Source organism: Macrobrachium nipponense, chromosome 3, assembly GCF_015104395.2.
Source record: "Macrobrachium nipponense isolate FS-2020 chromosome 3, ASM1510439v2, whole genome shotgun sequence".
Lineage (NCBI taxonomy): Eukaryota > Metazoa > Arthropoda > Malacostraca > Decapoda > Palaemonidae > Macrobrachium > Macrobrachium nipponense.
Window position 1 is genome coordinate 110,633,472 of NC_087202.1, and position 16,748 is coordinate 110,650,219.

Below are 16,748 nucleotides of genomic sequence, written 5' to 3' on the forward strand. Positions count from 1 at the left end.
GAGTAATGGGCCCTTGATCATACAAATTCGTCCAGAACAAAGGTTCTTAAACCTTTTGACGACTCTAGACCCCCAATGAATTGCCCAATATGGTTCCAAACCCAATTTGTTTAGGTCTAATTAGTCCTATATGTTGACCATATAGGTTAACATACTCAGTTTAATACATACTTTAGGTATGAATAGCTAGGAATAGTACATCCAAGAAAATCAAAAGCCTTTTTTGTTCTATATAGCGGTTTATCTATAAAATGTACCCATGTATACATTGACACATATCAAATATAGACAAATATCCGGAGATCAAGTCTAATGCGTCTAATACCCCAAGCATGTAGTTCTCATTGACCCTTGTTAAGAACCACTGGTCTAGAATGAAGAATAGATAACAAAGAAGAAGAGAAGAGCTGGCGTCATTTTAAACAATGTAGCATCTAATTTAGGAAAGCATGTAGAATTCTGCAGCAAAAATGACCTATACCTGCTTCATATCAAACCATAAATACTGGGGAAATGCCAAATTATAAATGGTCCCTTAACCAAAGAATTTCATATTGTAGGTTGGACGCATTTTTAAATGAAATGAAAAGGTTAATTTCATTTTACCGAAAGCTGTTTTTTTTTTTTTTTCACGGAATCTTGTCTAACTTTAGACCTAACATGGAAAAACTTCACGTTGTGTAGAATTTTGATTTTGTTGATCAGCGTTATTCATGTAGCAAAGAACATTGCTGATGCATTTATTCACTGTAACAACAAACTTCGAGAAGTTTGTTGTTACAAGCAACGTAATGTTTATAGGCGCCATTTGCAAACCTCGTTTATTCCCCAGAAAGTATCGACTTTTCGACTGTGACATCTGTGCAGGTATAGTGACATCTGGGATGGTACTGTTTATTATCTTGGTCATTAGGCAAACCTGTTATGTTGTATACGTATGTGCTTATAGATATACTATATGACTGGTATAAATGCCACCTTTTCTGTAACTTCTCTCATTCATCTACCAGAAGAGAGAGACAGCAGTCTCTGAAATCTAGTCTTTTCTCTTTATATTTTGGCGTTCTTATGGGCTCCTTTTATTAATAAGTATATCTCAGTTTTACCAGACCACTGAGCTGATTAACAGCTCTCCTAGGGCTGGCCCGAAGGATTAGATATTTTTACGTGGCTAGGAACCAATTGGTCACCTAGCAACGGGACCTACAGCTTATTGTGGGATCCGAACCACATTATATCGAGAAATGAATTTCTATCACCAGAAATAAATTCCTCTGATTCCGCGTTGGCCACCGGATTGGTAGTCAAGCGCGAAAACCACTCGTCCAACGAGGAACATACTTTCATTAGATATACTATACTATATAATATATATATATATATATATATATAGAAAATGTAACTTATCAAGCTAAAAATAGTTACTAAACACTTCAAACAATTCTACAGTGCAATTGCACAAGGATATAATGGTAATTATTAATACTGCAAATGTATGTACATTTTGTGTGTGTATAGAGGCGATAATGATCAGTATAGTTTACGGTAGACTTATCACGTAAATGGGGTTTGTATAATATTTTATTCTTCATCTATAGATTTAGTCTGCATTTAACCAGACTTTTGTTTACGAATGTAAACATGTTATTTAGGTCTTTTAAGAGTTAAAAAGACTGTTTTGAATGATATATATATATATATATATATATATATATATATATCCTCAAAATATAAGTAAAATCAGAATGACGGAGATTCAAGATGTTAAGTTTATTTTGTTTCATTTATTGTAAACTACGGTGATGCTCCCAGTGAAGCATAAGGTTACATATAAAATTCAAAATTAAAGAATAATTATATTCGATGAAGAAAAAACATTTTTATGCTTGTCATAACTCTGGCAACGCCCTGCAGGTAAACTTGACAAAAGGCCTTATAAGCGACATGAAATAGATCAGTGTAACTGGTCAAGAATATTGATCAGCAGATGTTTTTCCTGAGTTCGTCAAAGTTCATCGCCCACCGGCAGTGGCGGATTACCCAATAGGCTAAAGCCTAAGGAACCTCCTGCTTGGCTCCAAAGGACCTTGCCTGTACGTATATTAAAAATTGTGTATACCTGCAAAAATTATTGGCCCCATTATATATATATATATATATATATATATATATATATATATATATATATATATATATATATATATATATATCCTTAGCCTAGTGGATCAAAAAGCGTTCATCCGGCGCTGCCCACAGGTAGATAAGAAGGAAACTATCCTCTATGATTCATGATGGAGCATGTGTGCGTTGTAAGTTATTAAATACCTTCTGCAGCAACTTCTGATACAACTAACAGCTATGATGAAATAACTGAAATAACGTATCTGATTCAATCTCTCAACACCCTCAAAGCAAAGGTCACTACTGTGAGGCGATAACAGCTAGAAATGCTGCCGAGGATGTGGCAAATGACTCGACGCCCGTTCAGATCCGGGAACTTTCCTGAAAAAAGCGGAACGCCATGTATATCTTCAAAACTAACCAGAGAGTCTTCCTAAAAATAATCTCATTACTTTTCTCACGTCTTAAGAAAATTGTTTATACATTCTACCCTATTCTAAACTAGGGGCATGGCAAAAAATCCTGAGCTGGTACAAAACTGTTTTATTGTTTTATTAGATCTTTAATTTTTCTGTTTGAAAACGTTATTTTAATTAAGTAGACTCTTGTACATTGCAGATAATAAAAACAAGTAAACAATGCTCAGGAAGTTTCTTCGTCGCAGTCGAATTTTCCAGCCGCGGCCCGTGAAACTTTCAGCCACGACCCGGGTGTGGCCTGTGTTGTTAGCACCGTCATGGCTAACTTTAACTTTATATAAGATAAAAACTACTGAGGCTAGAGGGCTGCAATTTGGTGTGTTGGCTAACTGGAGGGTGGCTGATCAGCGTACCAATTTGCACCCTCTAGCCTCAGCAGTGTTTAAGATCTGAAGGCAAACGGACGGACAAAAAGCCATCTTAATAGTTTCCTTTTACAAAGAACTAAAGTTGTTAGTGATCTCAATACTAAGTATGACTGAGGATGAAAATACTGATGTGAATTCAGGACTGTTTGCATCATTATAAGTGGCAAATAGGGATTTATGAAAGTAGAACCACGACCACCAGAGAAACCTTTATTCATTGTAGATACAGATCCATGGGAAGGGTCACCTTCATTAACCCTGAATTCATATCACTCTTGTATGGTAAACAACTGACCACTCAAAGGTTAATGAATCATACGGACCAGAGCTACCAGATCTGAGACACTTACAAGGCCCTGGGGGAGAAGATGAAGAAACGCTGCGATATGGATTCTACTGACAGGTGTATCGCTAAATGGGGGGCATTGAACAAGAAAGCAGGTGTCTGTTTGATTGATCACCTTACCTGCCATACGGGTAAAGCAGGAATTAGAAAGGATTTGGTGATTAATAATGTGAGCCCAAAAAAATGGACGTCGTGGACATGAACACTTGCAGTTACATGTGTTTTAATCAAGACTTTCATTTTCTTTTCGAAGAAAAGAAAGAATTGTTAAACTATTTATAAATTTAGCTTTTTTCTTCTTCAGAATCTGATCGTTAATTCACTTCACTAAGGAGAGGAATGAATTTATTCATTTTCCCTTCAGCGCGTCCCTCTGAAATGTCGTCTGAATTGTTGTTGTTATTTAAGAGTTGCAGATTCCTGTAGGATATTATTCCTATTTCCCCCAGATTAGTCTCCCTTTTGTCTCATCGCTAGTTGTTCCCTTTCCTACCTGTCTCCCTCCTTCGCTTATCCAATTTTATGTTTATGCAGTCGCTGTTGAAAAGAGAACACTTACAGGGCTCCTTTTCGCAGCCTATTATCGTCAAGCAGATTTATTGTCTGTCGTAAAGTCGGCCATTTTAATTGAATTCCGACAGCAGCCCAATGTATGGCATCCCTGTAAACGGTCAAATAAAGCATAAATCATTGAAATAATGTCATGCAATGCACGCATGCAGTACATGTATGCCTTTTTTTTATTCAATTTCCTAAAAGACAGCTGTAATTAGTCTTGCAATAGGACAGACCAACCAGTGCTCGAGTCACCAAGTAACGTCACAGAGGAATCATGCTTGCAAGATATAAGCAGAGAGAAAGGGAGGGAGGAACTTTTCCTCGTTACAGGAGACCACCCAATTGTCTGACGCGCTACCTTCTCCCCTCGCCGACCCCCCCCCCCCCCCCCCCCCCCCCACCCCCACCCCCCCCCCCCCCCCCCCCTCCACTTTGATAAATCTCAGAATGGATGATAAAATGCTGTGCGTAAGCCATTGGAAGGAAGACAGCGGCTACTGTAGGAATTCAATTAAAATGCCCGACTTTACGACAGGCAATAAATCTGCTTGACGATAATAGGCTGCGAAAAGGAGCCCTGTAAGTGTTCTCATTTCAACAGCGACTGCATAAACATAAAATTGGATAAGCGAATGAGGGAGACAGGAGAAAAGGGAACAACAAGCGATGAGACAAAAGGGAGACTAATCTGGGGGGAAATAGGAATGATATCCTACAGGAATCTGCAACTCTTAAATAACAACAACAATTCAGACGGCATTTCAGAGGGACGCACTGAAGGGAAAACGGATAAATTCAACATCCTTCATTATTCCAGCTACCAGTGGCCACGAACACCGATCAGAAACCATAATAATGATCTCACACCCAAGAGATCGACTTTCGGAGGTGACATAAACGCCATTTAAAAAGAATAATCGCCGAAGAGTTTACCATTTGTAATCCCGACGACGAGAGAGCGTCACTCGTACTATTCAGCCACCGTAACTCGGTGTCATCGTCCTTTACGAGAAACAGCACGGCTCTTGGCAGGGAGAAGGAATGGATCATTCATCCAGGGAATGGATTGACGTGTTCAGCACGACCATAATCACTCTGTGGGGACGAGTAAATTGTCACAGAAGTCAAGCTATTTATCCCGAAGCTTCGCTGGAAAGCACGACGGATGGAAGGTTCTGGAATCAAACTGACAATATGGGGTGTTGACGTCAATCGCGCGAGTTTCCTATGGCAGAGACTGTGCCTGGTAATAGGTAATAAACAGAAGCCAGAGAGAGAGAGAGAGAGGGAATACAAATCAAGATAAAGTCAACGATAACGAAGATAAAATAGTTAATTTTAGATGAAATACTATTCGATATAGTAGGGATGAAAGAGAGAGAGAACAACGAATCGAGCAGAAGATAGATTAGTTAATTTTAAATTCAATTCTTTCGATACAGTAGTGATGAGAGAGAGAGAGAAAAAAAAAGCGAATCAAGCAAGCCAACGATAACGGAGATAGAGATGAATTAATATCAGATACAATGCTGTTCCATATATTAGAGGGAAACAGGCAGAGAGAGAGAGAGAACAAATTATACATAAGTCAACGATAACGAAGACAGATTAGTTAATTTTGGATACGAGAGAAAGAGAGAGAGAGAGAGAGAGAGAGAGAGAGAGAGAGAGAGAGAGAGACATCTGAATCTGACACAAGGGGTCATTGACTTGTCCCATCTGCCAATCTGAGAGAGAGTTACTTTCTTAGCTCCCAAACAGTAATAAAACCAAGTCGTACATTGTCTCATTGCTCAGTAGTAAAATAAAAAATAAATAAATAATAAATAGAAATAATAAATTCCATCTATTGTAAAGAAATCCTTCAGAAGTACTAAAAAAATTTACTACATATCTGTGCTCGTCCAGTTTCATTCAATCTTCGATATAAACTGTCTTCATGTAGGATAATGCCCATAAGATCTATATATATATATATATATATATATATATATATATATATATATATATATATATATATATACATATTTTATCTTTATTCAATGGTCTTTAAACATATGTTTCTTTTTGTTGTTGTCGCATTTAAACAATTAGAATAAACCTTATTCAAACATTCTCTTTATTCAAACTGGGTAAGAACAAAAACTCACTGGTGATTAATGACTTTTTAAAAAGTATCACATAACATTTCAGCAGTTAAGAGAGATTATGTAAATTTGAGTACTATCTATTATGTCTGTATTAAAACGATTGGAAAAAGATGCAAATATGCGTTTTATATTTCTTGATTTAGTCCGAATAAAGTGATGAAAACTAAAGGGATCAAATAATTTGTGCCTTCATCCGCTAACAATTATTGGGAATCAGCGAAGTTGAACAAGTAATGCATATGTGGTATTTGGTATGAAGATCGTTTAATTGCAAAATCATTTAAGTGATTTTGTCATTTTGGTGGCAATAATGAATCTATGTATACACACACGCACACGCACACACACATATGTATATTTGTGTATATATATATATATATATATATATATATATATATATATACATATATATATTTAATGACAAAATCCACGAAGGAAAGAGAAACAGTGAAGTTATGCAAGGCCTTTCGACTTCTCGTCCTTTACTTAGCTGAGTAAAGAACAAGAAGTCGTCGGAAGTCCATGCATAACCCCACCGTTTCTTTCCTTCGTGGATTTCGTCTTTATTTATATATTCATCACGTTTCATATTTTCGTGATTCAGTTATACACACACAGACACACACATATATATACACACACATACATATATACAGGCAGTCCCTGGCTTACGATGGGTTCGGCTTTCCAATTATATTCATCAGTAACTATTTCCAGGTTTACGATGCCCGTTCCAGGGTTACGACGCTTGCAACGCCGATCTGACAGAAGAAATATGTTTCCAAAAATGCAAAATAATCAATATTTGAAGGTTTTTTGGTGAAAAATGCTATAATAATGCAGTTCACATAGTTTTTAATACACCCAAAGCATAAAAAAGTAAGGTTTTCTTAAGATTGTTGACGATTTTCCGGCTTACAATGATTTTTGGCTTATGACGCGACACAAGAATGGAACCCGCGTCTTAAGCTGGGGACTGCCTATATACATATACATATATATATTATATATATATATATATATATATATATATATATATATATATATATATATATATAACTCTAACTGGAAAAATTTCTCGAATCTTAGCATTCTACCCCATATATTATCGTAGTCGCTAATCAAGAGTCATCCTTAAACATCCTAAAATAAGTCCAAGGATTATCCTCAGCCACAAAAATTAATTGTTCATCATTATGCCTATCTCGCCCAAGTTTATTCTCCTACCAGGAAGTGTACTACATAACGGCCTCATAGGCTGTATGTTACAAGTATATAAGGTAAATAAGTAAAATGGCGGTTTTCTCTCTTTTGACCTTAACATATACAAGTGGTGACAGCATTGAACTTTACCGCAAACAGGTGACCCGACGCCTGTGGCCACGTAATGAGAAAAAGACTGCCATCACCCTCGTAGGCCTAGAAGACCAGTTGACAGCTGCTCTCTCTATATGGCAATGGTTCCTAACCTTTTTATTACCACGCCCCCTCTATAGGCTCCCATACACTGAGCGATTTTCTGAACGACTGTCTGAACAATTGTCCTTATCGACCCACACACACTCACTATTCCTACAGTATGAACGATCTCCGCACCAATTTAAGTCTGAACAAAGATTTTGTCTCAAGAAGACATGGCATCATCTCTAGAAGAGACACGTACGATAGCATTATATCAGCCTATCAGCCGACAAACCCATACATTGAATGATCTGTGTATGACGGACTTAAGTCGGAACCCAGCAACCTAGTCGTGACAGATCGTTCAGTCACGAAGCTCCGCCCACTTTTGCATTCAGACAAGCCCATACACTGTTTTTAGGAACGATATAGACAGTCGCTCAGACAATCGTTCAGTGTATGGGGGCCTTAAGAGTTGGTCCTTCCCTCTGCAAGCAACTATGAGTGAAATTCCCTCCTAGCTTCAAATAAAAATAGAAAAGAAAAAATAACAGACTGAGAAGGGTTTTCAAGGGATGGGGACGGATTCAATGGATGGGGACGGAGGTAAATAATTACAAAACAAACTAAGTCCAACTAGTCTAACTAGAATAGTAGACTAGGAAACTAACGTTATAAGGCGATAGATGCATTTTTCTTTTCATAAACTTCTGAATATAATTAGAGCATTTTCTATTTTTCCCTGGGGTTCACGCCTTCCCTGGAAATTGCTGTGGCCTTCCTAGAAGCCCCCACCCCCGCAGATTGAAACCCACTGCTCTATGGCATGTCCTCGAATCCAGTCACGCCTCCTTGAACTCTCTATCTCTCTCTGACTATGATGATACAACCTGAACTGACGCTGATCTTGAGGAGGATCATTAGTTTATAATACAGCCCTTAATGATGGTGGCCTTTGTCCTGGCAAAAGACTGATCTATCAGTACCAAATTTTTACCCAGAGATCTCAAGCTGGTTCAATTCCTACGGCTAACTTTATATTGTTGTCTCATTAATGAGTCTTCTTCTTCTTCTTTCCCACCGTTATCCCTACTTTAAGGGGTCGGTTGCCTGATGCGCCTTCTCCTCCACTGCCTTCTATCAAAGGCATCATCCTCCACCAAATGAGTGACATGAGTAAATGCCCCAAGTTCAGTTTTGTCAGGCAATGATTTGCTACCTCTGACAATTTTGCAGAGTAGTATGATAGCTGTATGCCAGCAGAAAAAGGCTTGCGCTAAAAAGACCCACAGATGGACTGAATCACCATTATCCTGGATAACCGAAGACGGGAGAAGATTGCTAAACACAAGTCTGATTCTTCATGGAAATGAACAACAACCTATAAAAATAACTGCATAGTCTTCACATAGCCAGGTTATTGTGAAACAGTATACTTGTTCGAACCTCAAGAGAAAATAAAATTGTGCTTATGAAATTGAGCGTGTTGTTGCTTTGCTTTGCTTAGTTTAATGCTTACCGGCAACAGTAATGACCTGGGCTCAAATAAATTCATGATTCTTACCTGAATCAAGGCTCTTACATTACCTCTGGAACAAAGATTAACCCATTTTGACATCAGGATTTGTCCATTCAAATATATACATACATACATATATATATTGTTCAAGATTTTCAGCCAGAACCGAGGAAAGTTAAGATTTCTTATAACAAGATTCATTCATACTTGTCTATATGCAAGTTGCCCCTTTGAACTGAAAGCCTCCATTCTCTAGAAAGCTATCTCTGCTCCCATTGGCTGTCCTGAATTTACCCCCCACAGAGATTGGGCAGAGCTTACCAAGGGAAATTTTTAAAGGAGCAGAGACCCAGCAGCTCGCTCTCAGAAGCACCACAGAACTCGGAGCGCTCAGAAGCTCTTGTTACCTCACCCTGCAGACACCACTTCAACCCTTCCTGCTCCCCCTGCCTCCTCTGGGGAAGTCCCAAGTATTTTTTATACTTCCATAGTGCACAGAAATATCAGCATATAAGACGACTACAAAGCCCAGGATTTCCAGGTACTGTGAGAGTAGTTATTAGTTAGTTATTTTTTTATTGACAAGATATACAAAATATAAGTACAAACTTGTCCCAAAAAAGATACAATACAAAAAAAATACAGAGTAGATAGCTATCTCTTCTTTTTCTGTAAGTACAAGGCCCATAATGACAAAAAAATACAAACATCAAGTACACATTACATCAGCACATAATATCATATACACGAAAAATTAAAGAAAAAAACATATCCACCTATAAACCTTGGCTTATTATTGTTAAGTCTCAAACACAACGCTTGCAAAAAAGAGAAAAAACCTACTTGAGAAAAAAAACATAAAACAGAAGACAAAGACGCATATTATTTATAACTAAGAACTTCATAAACATATGCACACAAATCAGTAATATAATTACTTTCATTTAATAAAGTATTCAAAGACTCGCAACTTAAGTTTGGATATTTATGTCTATACGGCATTGACAGAGGACAATTGATGAGAGCGTGTGACTCGTCCTGAATAGTGCTATTATCACAGGCACACACCCTTAACTCTGGAGGAGTTCGGCTCCACCTACCCGTTTCTATACAAAGGTTATGGGACATTAACCGTAAGCGACTGAAAGCTACGCGAATGTAATCAGCGACATATAATTTATCGGTATATAATCTATGAACTTCTAAGTTGGGATTCAGGTTGCTTCTGTAAGTAAATTCCAGTTCAGCCAGGGAATTGTTTTGCCTTTTGTCTGTATTTCATTTCCATTCTTTCAAGGCGACTTCCCCCATCCTTTGTTTAGCTTCTCACTCCCCTAATCTTGGTTCAATGCTGTGATTACTCCACTTGTGATACTAGTGAACATCCCCTAGTTAATCAAAGCAACGAAATAGTTCTCTCTGTGTAAATTTCCAGTCATTTTCATTCCCCCTGAGTGGCCTGCAATCTTTTGATTGAAAGAAAGTAGTGTGTAACACTCGCCCACGTGTGTCCCCACTATGCTAGATACCATCTCTTTGCACACAAACACTGTGCCTGATTGTGGGAGAACTTGGGAACCCTTTGGAATAAGCCTTGCATTTCAATAAGCCGTTTGTGCAAAATTCTGAACTCCATGTCTAGTTACCCCCAGCCACGTGTTTCTGGTGGAATCGACAATCAACCACCTTATTAGTTCCCGGACCTATGTAAATTAATGTAAATATCGTGCATTTAAAACTAAAGTCCAGCTTTTATGTAAATTCCTCCTTCCTCAGTAATATCGGCCTTCTGCCATAGTTTTTTTTCTCTTCTCTTTGTTGTGATCTCTCTTTCCTCCATTCAAGGCCAATTATTTTCAGCGTTCAACTACATTTTCTAGGAGTGAACGAGCAGTTCAGAACAATATAATATATATAATATATATATATATATATATATATATATATATATATATATATATATATATGCATATATATGTGTGTGTGGACGTATGTACGTATATATATATATATATATATATATATATATATATATATATATATATATATATATATATATATATTATATATATATATATATATATATATATATATATATATATATATATATATATATGAGAACATTTATTTTTACGCCCAGTAATTACATTATGTTCTAGATTTCTTCAGTATCCAAAATCTAAAATAAAGAATAAATAAAAAAAAAATAAACCAACTACTGTACTCTCCCCTAAGCGCTTCTTTAAGGACACCTGCGAATTTCAGCAGTTCACGCTTAATGCTAAACCCATTACGGACTACGACGAGTTAATGACGTTGCTCACTTCCGCCATTTTCGGCTTCGTAATAATTTCCGTTACGTGAGAAATTGAATGCACTCATATTCTAATATCCTCCACTGCTTCCTAAATGCGTTTGTGCTTTTAATCGAAATAGTCTTTACGATATACCATTCCTTAAAGTCTAATTGTTTCAAGGAAATATTCTAGTACGTAGTACTACAGATGACGGGTCATATCAGATCGCTGACCTGACCCACCCTATTTCATATTCCTAATCTCCGTCGTGTCTCGCAGTCGATGTTCAAAATGTTTCCTGTGTGAAAATCAAGTGATCGTCATTTCAGCAGGTGTTTGTTGACCCACATCAGCTCGTTTGTGGCTCATTAATGACGCTTTTACCAGGAGTTGCCGTTTCTCCTCTAGGGGTAATGACCGCCTGATTGGAAATGAACGCAATTAGATAGTACATATTTGTACAGAAACAAGGAGATTATTCATCTGTTACCGACATTACTTGCATATTTTTCGACCGATTAAAATGACGAGACACTTTCTCGAGAAAGGTAATATCCCAAACAATATTCAGAGCTTGATTTTTAAAAATTTAGTTGCCGTATCCTTGTAAAGGACACTGCGAGCTTTCTTCGCCCTAATACTTTTAAAGGACTTTCTCCCTAGCTTTAGTCCCTGAGGTTGATAGTTTTCTAAAATAAGTGCCCCAGTGACTGACTTTATTGCCTCAATTTCATTTATATTCCCATAAAGTATGATAACTATAATTTCCACTTGACTTCTTATCCACTTTTTAAACATTCACCGCTGATTTAATCGTCTCTGTATCGGGATTTCCTGGACAATATGTTTACAGTGACTTATACGTTTTACCTAAAAAAGAAAAGGTATGAAGAGAAGATAATGCTATGGACAGGCTGACTAACGAACCTCACGATTTGTAATTTTCATCGCATTCAAATGAGTCCTTCTTTGTCTTGGAATAATCTAATATTGACTTAGAATTACTATCGTTAATGTTAAGTGAAACTGAGTGTGTTCGAGATGAGTAGAAATACGGAATCTTTTGTTGTGTACTAACTGGAATTTCTCACGATCCAAATTATCCATGCCTGAACTTGTTTGGTTATTCAAGCTGGTCGTGTATAATTTTAGGAAGGCGATAATTGTGAACTTAGGTCTTTAACTGTTCAGTTCAGTGGTAGTATTAATAACGATTAACCAAGAGTATCTTATCCTGAATTAAAGCGAAGTCGTCATGTACAAGCTGGTTAAAGATAAAGTGCTAATATGTAATCACAATTGATTTAAATGCAGAGGAAGTATAAATTTATACTCTTAAGTAGTCCTTATTTATGATGAAAAGGTGTAGTACTTGATTAAAAACAAAATTTCTATTCGCGTCTGCCGTTTGTCAGATCTTCAAGACCAAATTAAGAGTCCAAATTTGCAAATGCCGTATATGAATAACATCTGTAAGTTCTTAAAATAAATATTCAGAAACTGAATTGAGAGGATGAAATATATCCTAGGAAACATTACACGCTAATATGAAAATGCCTGTTTATTCCCTTTCCTAAGGAAAGTTAGTATACGTTTCCCGGACCTCATATATATATAGTGTAGGAGAGACTGGCCAATTCACTCTAGTAAGTTTAACATGAGGTATAATAATGGATCTCCAATTAGAAGTTGCTAGGAGTTTTCTACGTCTCGAAGAGCATATTAGAATGTTACTTGTCTATGGATTGCATATAAAGATATATAAAGGTCATTGTTTTATCAACGATAAAAAAAAGCTAGCGATTAGGATAAAAAAAAAAAAAAAAGGAGTGACTTCAGTCTTCTAGCTTTCTTTGGCTGATGGTATGACGATGGTAAATACAAATAGAGAGACACGGTAGCGCTCTTCTAAGGATTACATGAATAACAACCACTGTTCCACCACTCATCAAGTCTGTGATTCATTACTTATCACGTCTAAGGAAATCCTCTCCAGTTTGCCTTAAATATTACGTTATACACCTGACCGTAACATAGATTAACCCCTGGATGTATGATTACCGCCAGCCATTCTCGGGCTGTATCCTCTCTACTATCTGACACTTGTTGATCGAGTGGCTCCGAGTGGTAGTTCCTTTCTCTGACGCGTGCCTGGATAACTAGGGTAATTATCCTCTATCCAGAGTTCCGGACGAAACTGTTCTATTTCGTCAAGTGGATTTTCAGGTTCCTAAGAACCTGGTCTTCGTCGTTAGATAGATCTTTTTGATTTCTTTCCTTCTCTTCTATGAAATTTTTCATTTTCATAATTTTTATATATCATTGTATGATATAAAGCTGTGGTAAATTTCGAGGGAATAAATGAGATATATTAGTGTTGTTAAATAAGAGGATTTCAATATATTTTTCTTCATTAATAACATATTGTCATTCATATTGCGAAGATGCAATAGTTACAGCCTCGTCCCAAACAACCATGGACCAGAGTTCAATCCCATGGAAGGGAAACGACTTGTACAAGTTACATGAAAAATCTAATGCACCTAAGTTCATCTAATCATTGGATAATATACCTGGTGGTTAGTCGACCTTTGTGAGTGGTAGTAAGGGTCGAGAAGTCTGCCCTCATCTCAAACAACCGTAGACCAGAGTTCAATCCCGAGGAAGGGAAACGACTTAGATCAGTTTAATGAAAAATCCAATGAGCCTAAGGTCATCTAATCAATGGATAATATACCTGGTGGGTAGTCGACTCTCGTGGGTGGTATTGATGGTCAAGAAAAGAAGGGGTAATAGCAATCTCATCTCAAAAGACTTGGAGAGACTCCGAAGGAATCCATCTCCCTAAGAAGAAAAGGCGATGAATATCTGCGCCTCATAATCTGAATATGGAAAGTAGACGTTTTATTGACAGGTAGGAGAACATTTTCCAACCCCTGACATGGTTTTACCATCATAATGCGCAAGGCTTATTTTCTACAGAACAGTCCATGCGTATAATTATGTAGCAATTATCATGGGCTTTCAACGAAAAGTTCTTTTACTCTCACACACTCGCTACTTATTATTCTACAGCACATGCCAATGTCTTGACAATTTAGTCTCAGTTTATCTTTTTAGGTATATTCATATGGTAATGAGGGTGTCGTGTGTGTGCGCACGTGTGTGTGTGTGTGTGTGTGTGTGTGTGTGTGTATGAGAGAGAGAAAAGTTTTTATTGGCTCTGAGTCACGCAATACGATGCCTAGCACTGCTCATACATTAACAGGAAGTGGCAGCAAGGAAAGGAATAAAAGCAAAAACATGAAATGGGAGAAAAAACGTTCCGTGTCATCTCAGTGTCATCATTTCGACGAAAGTTTCCTCCAGTAAGATCAGGTTTATCTCATTGAGAGAAGAGCAAAAAATAGTGTTAAGATGTCAGTATATACAATCTAAAATCACGGTGGCTTTGTACAGTACTAGGCTAACTATTTTTCTCACTTATATATCATCCATGAGGACACTCATCCCTTTACAACTTAATTTCGTACTATAGTAGATTCACATCAACCATGCATTTGATGTCTAGGCCAGTCCCTTACGCCGCTCCTGATTGGCTGTTGATAAGCCAGTCACAGGGCCTGAAACTCTCAGTCTCTCTCGAGAGTTCACATAGGCAGGATCTATGTTCCACCTCACTTAAGAGATGCTTTTGAAAGACTTATCCCTCAGGAGAGTTTCCAGCCCTGTGATTGTCTTATCAACAGCCAATCGGGAGCGTCATAAGGGACTGGCCAAGACATCAAATGCGCGGTTGATGTGAATCTACTATAGTTCCATTCTTCAACACCTGTCTTTTATTCCGTACAAGTTATATGCTGTTCTTTGGTTGGTTCGTTGTACGTACATACGTCATATGCCTTTAGTAGTTGGGCAGATAATGCACCTCGTAATTCAGTCTGTCATAGCTTTCTACCGTTGAATGACGTATTCTGAGATAGATAAAATCTCACGGCAGTGAAACCAGCGGTGGTGGCCATGACTCGTCTACTCGAAGACATACTGCGCACGTTTATTTTCTTTATCCATCTTATCAAGAGCCATTTCTCACTTTCTCTAGACTTAATGAGAATATTATTACAGAGTAGGCCTCGTGTTCGCCACTACCGTCAGCACCTTTTCTAGTAATTATTTTCTAAGCTAAGATGATCCATTTATTTATCAAACATCTGATTTCCTTGATTATTTTGGTAAGGATCAATACCGGTTCCCAGTACTTTAATTTTAACGTAATAAATACGTAATTACTAAGACCTTTTATTATCTGTTACTAGATTTATCAGAATTTAATAGTATAACCTTTTATACCATGAAACTGTTAACTCTTCTACTATTTTGCCTCATAACTGTTGAATTGCACTGAATCATAAATATTAACCCATTTAAACCTGAGTGCATAATGGGGCTTAAGGCCAAATAGATAAACACATACGGGTTGAAATGTGTAAGTTTTTAGCACATTAACTCTAAAGAATCTTAAAAGGACTTTCAGATTTAACATGAAATACTCCGGCACTAGGATTTGCGGTTAATGTTCAGAATGAACGTGGTTATAGGCATAGAGTCCTAGACGAATACGAGGATCAATATGAAATACGCTTTATTGGATCGCTTTTGTGAAAATCTGTGGTCAGGGAATAACGGTATGAATATTTATTAACAAGATACTGAAGTAAAGATTTATACATTTAGTCCATCAAATACCAAAAGTTTGCCGCTGTAGACTTATTATTTAGTAAAAACATATGTGCGCTTCCATAGTACTGAATACTATGACCTCAGCGAGCATTCTCGAATGAGCAAATTTACTTTAAGTGAATAATAAAATAGGGAATTAATTCTGCATACCATAAAAGCTATTATAGAGTAGAATATCCCCGACAGATGTTTGCTTTAAAAGTTGAGGCTTTGAGTTGGTGATTGGTGCCCGTCTCGGATTTTTGCTAACTGCTCAAGTAGCCACCCCGAAGTTTTCGTTTAATCGACCGAGAAAAATTTATCCTAAGACTGATTCTTAATGGACAGCAGGTAAGCTAACATGCAGGGAAAAAAATATTTCTGTTAATGAAATTTCAAACGGACTGTCTTCACTCATTTGAATTGTTCTCCTCCTCAGGGAACAGGGGCGTCATTTTACTTTTCCTGGGGGTTGGGGGCTGGCAATGTTTTATTTGAGGCCCTCCCTCTTGAGAGGTGGCGGTGTGGGGGGGGGGGGGGGGGGGGGGGGGGCGTGGCGAGCGAAGCCGCTGGAAGGCTCCCCGAAAATTTTTTAAAAAATATCAACAAAATAAGAGAAATATGAAGCTACTTGTAAAGGAAGTTTGAAGAATATTTATTCCTTGAAAAATGCTGTACATCAAATTTTGAGATAATAAATTGAGATGAAAAGTTAGTGAAAAATTTTTTTTTAATCAAGTTGCATTAAATGTAGCTCACTACCTACACAAGGGTCATTCAGGAAAACAAG